General features: G+C 47.3%; 1 non-coding gene across 1 annotated transcript; it reads right to left on the reverse strand.

The window, feature by feature from the left end:
- Positions 1 to 5,087: 5,087 nt before the first annotated feature.
- Positions 5,088 to 5,160, reverse strand: Trnak-cuu (transfer RNA lysine (anticodon CUU)). Its single transcript has one exon. It is a non-coding gene; the product is annotated as a tRNA-Lys (tRNA).
- Positions 5,161 to 5,571: the final 411 nt, after the last annotated feature.

Consider the following 5,571-nt stretch of genomic DNA (forward strand, 5'->3'; position numbering starts at 1 on the left):
GTCACGAAAGGATGTCCCCAAGGATCGGTCCTAGGGCCGCCCTTTTGGGACATCCACATGGAGCCATTACTAGACAGCCTGCAACGAAGTGAGGATGTGCTAGAGGTGATAGCCTACGCTGATGACCTCCTCCTGATGGTCGGTGGCCGTAGCCGAGAGGACATAGAACCTAAAATAGAGAGAGCAATAGACAGACTCCTACAGTGGTGCCACACCACGAAAATGACCGTATCACCAAGCAAATCGACATACTTACTACTTAAAGGACAACTAATCAGGAACCCCACGGTCAGAATTGACGGCACACCGGTACTGCGAAGACGAGACACACGTTACCTAGGAGTCATCATTGATGAGAAATGGAACTTCGGAAAACACATTGAAACTGTAACCCAAAAAGCTCTGCAAATATTAAACAACCTCATTTCCATAGGACACAAAAGATTTCACCTACCTCCACATCTCATTAAACTTTACAACAATAGTATCTTAACTTCAGTAGTGGGTTACGGCTCCGGGGTCTGGGCGCACAGACTCACGAGCGTTGTGCCCGCCATGGCAGTGAGAAGGGTTCAGAGAAGCATGGTTCTAAGATCTGTGGGCGCTTATAGAACATCTCCAGGAGGGGCCCTATTAGACATAATGGGGCTCTGCCCACTTGACATCAAGATTAGGGAGCAAGCAGCCTGGTATTGGACGAAAAAAGGGAACCAGGGGAAAATAGAAGAAATCATGGGTGTGAGGGTAGAGGACAAAAGGGGGATTAGAAGAAGGGGGGAAGAACTTTGGCAGGGGTCCTGGGAGACAGAAGAAACCGGTCGCAGAACCTTTCAGTTCTTGCCGAACGTGAGGGAGCGTTTAGAAATGAAGCACTTTCAGCCAACACGGGGACTGATCCATTTTCTCACTGGTCATGGACCCTACCCGACATACTTATGTCGGTTTGGGAAGAGGGCTACGCCCACGTGTGACTGTGGCGCGCCGGAAGGCACTCCGGATCATGTGATTTACGAGTGCCCTCTCTTCAATGATGTAGCGACCACACTTCGAGACGGACTTCCGAACCATGACACGTATCAACTCCTCAGACGTGAAGACACTTTTCAGATGATTAATACTCTGGCCAACGAGGTATCACGGAAAGTGCTAAATGAATATCTGAGGGAGATAAACTAAGAATGCGAAAAAGAACACCGATATTGTCTGGATCCCTTTTCCCATACCGCCAGCGCGCGGACTGGCCGACTTCACATCTCAGTTGGGATCCGCCGCGCGCAGGATTAGGGGGAGGAGGGGTCAATCTCACCGACTTAGAGATGCACCGGATTTGACTTAGGATAAGTTAGTTTCGTAGGACTTAGAATAGGATATTATGTTAGGTTAGGGAACTGCAGCGAGTTAACATCTTGGCCAGCCCAGTGCCAGGGGCAAGCTCTTTGGGGTTAGCTCGAAGAGCAAGGCTTGCAAAGTAGGTTTATATATTCTACTGGCACCTATGTGACGCTGCAGGTGTAGAAATTAGCAATTAGTGACAGTAATAGTTTCTTAAGTAGTAGGGATAGTTGGTGCAGTGCCCATTGTTGTAGTAACCTGTAGCACATCATATTTTGTAGTATGCTGCATTGTAATAGTAATAAATGTATTAATATTATGACCCACTAATGCTATTAAGGAAGTGGGTTAACATTGTATAATTATTATTATTGATGTATACGACTCATCTCGAAACGCTCACACCCCTGAGGATTTGTGTTTTCGTTCTACACAGCCGCTGCCGCTAGCTCTTTCCCACGCATTCGTTACATTCAACCTCTTACGAGTCCGACCAAATATAGACTGAGAAACAAGGCCACACACTTTGTGCATTCGGAATCGAAGGCAGGGCGTCCCTCGCCGCATTTGCTACGATCGCCATTTGCTACTTCTGCAGAAGCGGCGGCGACGACGACAGGCTCTGAGATATGTGAGAAATACATCTATAAAATGTAATTCAGACTGCCTCGTCCCACCTTATGCTGTACCGCTTTGGTAAATGCTTTATCTGCGCCATTCGCCTTAATCACATCTGAGAGTCATTCTTTAAAAAACGCCTGTCGCTAATTGTTCGTCATCACAGATACTGTTTGCTATACGGCCACAACGGGCAACTGATTTCCAAAATTCATCTTTCTCCTGTTAGGATGGAACTTACGACCCCTGGTTTATTTGGCCACTGCTCTACCGCTGAGCTAAAGAAGCGCGGCCTAGCGGTACTCTTGGGTACTTCGTCCTTATGGGCGTCTGCATCATCAGACTTCAGCTGACAACACTTCATATTGCCGGCTAATATTTGCAGCTATGGCGACCCATTACTGCTTGGCTACACATCTGACACGTAACCGATGTGCTCTCCAAACAACAACACTTGCATTTCAGAACATGTCTTTCACACATGTCTACAAAATACCTTCACCTTCAAATACAGTTTCCTTGCGACTGACAGAGACGTAGGCAAAGTTTAAAGTTGCTATTTCCATTACATCTCGTTAATCTGAAAAACGGTTATTTACATCCGCAGCGGAACAAAATTGAGTTCCGCACAGCGTGTGGCTCGAACCCACGATCCTGGGATTAAGAGACTGACGCTCTACCGACTGAGCTAGCCGGCTACCTCAGTGAATACCTGCCGGGTAGCACGTCACACAGTACTCGTTTGGGTTGGGTTTTCCCATACAGCATCTCTCCATGCTGCCTAAAGTTTTCCTAACGTCACACTCGTCACGAACTTCCTTTTATGTCATAATCATTTCTGAGAGGTAAAGAAATTGCATGACAACATGCAGAGCTAGTGGCGTCAAAATTAACACACATACTTTATGTGACTCAAAAGCCGAACGAGTTACTTTCCGACGTTGTTTTAGATGTGCAAGTGCCAGTCAAAACTCGCGGTGTCGGCACTCTGCCGACCATTTCGCTAGTTAACACCGGTCTTGTTGTGTGTGTTTCAAGCTCAAGAGCATCTCCAAGCAAAAAATGGTCAACAGCAACATTCAGACGGTTTCGTACTGCTCAATTGATACATTAAAACGGTATGTTTCTTTTTCAGAACTGGAAAAACACTAGCGTGACAGCATTCGAACCTGTAATCTTCAGATCCGAAGTCCGACGTCTCGTTACATTGACTCTGGGGTTGATCCGCCGGGAACACAGCGTCTGCTTCATCCTCAGTACCAGTGACATCAACCACTGGGGAGTCATCCGTCGTTACCTCCATCGCTGAGTGTGGTAGCGGCGGTGCCGCGTCAGCACTCGGTTCTTTGACGTTATCGGCCAAAACATCATTCAAAAGAGGGGCATCTACAGCCGGGGTCGCGGGTGGAAGACCACAAGCCGCGGCAGCGTATGTCAGTGGCAGTGCCGTCGTCACAGGGGGGCTAGCGGCTTCACCGACAGGTATCTGCGTCACGCGTCTTTGTATACATTCAGAGCGCACGTGGCCGGGCGCACCACAGCCGGCACACGTTTTTGGCTGCCCATCATATATGACAATTCCGCGATGTCCACCTACGTAAATATATGAAGGTATGTGCTTCTGTAGATCGATCTTAACCTGCCTGACGCCGTTAAGCACCGGAAATTTGTGGGCTTTGGACCAACGCTCCGCAAAATTGTTAATGACCCTCCCGTAAGGTGTTAATGCAGAATTTATTTGCGCGGCTGATATTTCAAACGGGAGTTCGAAAATACGTGCCGTTCGGATGCCCATTCCAGCATGCGTAATGCTGACGTCACTGACGGTACCATCTATATGTTTAAACTTCAGTACACCTCCACTGGACTCCACAATTCTATCACACATTTCAGAGGACGTTAATTTCACATAAACAACACTAGTCACGATAGAGAAATTTATCCCTACAATGTCATCAAAAGTAATCTTAGCTGTTTCCTCTAACCATGCTTCAACTTCAAACGAATTTGGTTTCGAAAAGTTCCTATCAAAGGTAAACTTCAAGGTATCTTTCCTGTTAGTCGGATTCATAATTCCATATCAGATCCTACAGAACGGAACGAATACTAATAAGCAGACGCTGTAAGCACGCGACTCACCGCCTGACGTAAACACTTCCTGCCACAGCGCGCTGGCCCTGGAGGTCCGCTCACCACCGCTGCCGTAGGCAGACTGTCCATTAGGCCACACCGTCACTGACGACCAACTATAACTTGTATACGACTCATCTCGAAACGCTCACACCCTGAGGATTTGTGTTTTCGTTCTACACAGCCGCTGCCGCTTGCTCTTTCCCACCCACTCGTTACATACAACCTCTTACAAGACCGACCAAATATAGACTGAGAAACAAGACCACACACTTTGTGCATTCGGAATCGAAGGCAGGGCGTCCCTCGCCGCATTTGCTACGATCGCCATTTGCTACTTCTGCAGAAGCGGCGGCGGCGACGTCGACGATGACCGCGAGAGGCTCTGAGATATGTGAGAAATACATCTACAAAATGTAATTCAGACTGCCTCATCCCACCTTATGCTGCACCGCTTTGGTAAATGCTTTATCTGCGCCATTCGCCTTAATCACATCTGAGAGTAATTCTTAAAAAAACGCCTGTCGCTAATTGTTCGTCATCACAGATACTGTTTGCTATACGGCCACAACGCGCAACTGATTTCCAAAATTCATCTTTCTCCTGTGAGGATGGAGCTTACGACCCCTGGTTTATTAGACCACTGCTCTACTGCTGAGCTAAAGAGGCGCGGCCTAGCGGTACTCTTGGGTACTTCGCCTTTACGGTCGTCTGCATAATCAGACTTCCGCTGACAACACTTCATATTACCGGCTAATATTTGCAGCTATGGCGACGAATTTCTGCTTAGCTACACATCTGACACGTAACCGATGTGTTCTCCAAACAACAACACTTGCATTTCAGAACTTGTCTTTCCCACATGTCTACAAAATCACCTTCACCTTCAAATACAGTTTCCTTGCGACTGACAGAGACGTAGGAAAAGTTTAAAGTTGCTATTTCCATTACATCTTGTTAATCAGAAAAACAGTAATTTCCATCTGCAGTGGAACAAAATTCCGTTCCGAACAGCGTGGGGCTCGAACCCACGATCTTGAGATTAAGAGTCTGACGCTCTACCGACTGAGCTAGCCGGCTACCGCGGTGAGTACCTGCCGGGTAGCACGTCACACAGTACTCGTTTGGGTTGGGTGGTCCCATACAGAATCTCTCCATGCTGCCTAATGTTCTCCTAACGTCACACTCGTCACGTACTTCACTTTAATGTCATAATCATTTCTGAGAGGTAAAGAAATTGCATGACAACATGCAGAGCTAGTGGCGTCAAAATTAACACACATACTTTATGTGACTCAAAAGCCGAACGAGTTACTTTCCGACGTTGTTTTAGATGTGCAAGTGCCAGTCAAAACTCGCGGTGTCGGCACTCTGCCGACCATTTCGCTAGTTAACACCGGTCTTGTTGTGCGTGTTTCAAGCTCAGGAGCAACTCCGAGCAAAAAATGGTCAAAAGCAACATTCAGACAGTTTCGTACTGCTCAATTGCTA

The sequence above is a fragment of the Schistocerca gregaria genome, unplaced genomic scaffold (assembly GCF_023897955.1).
Source record: "Schistocerca gregaria isolate iqSchGreg1 unplaced genomic scaffold, iqSchGreg1.2 ptg000259l, whole genome shotgun sequence".
Taxonomy (NCBI): domain Eukaryota; kingdom Metazoa; phylum Arthropoda; class Insecta; order Orthoptera; family Acrididae; genus Schistocerca; species Schistocerca gregaria.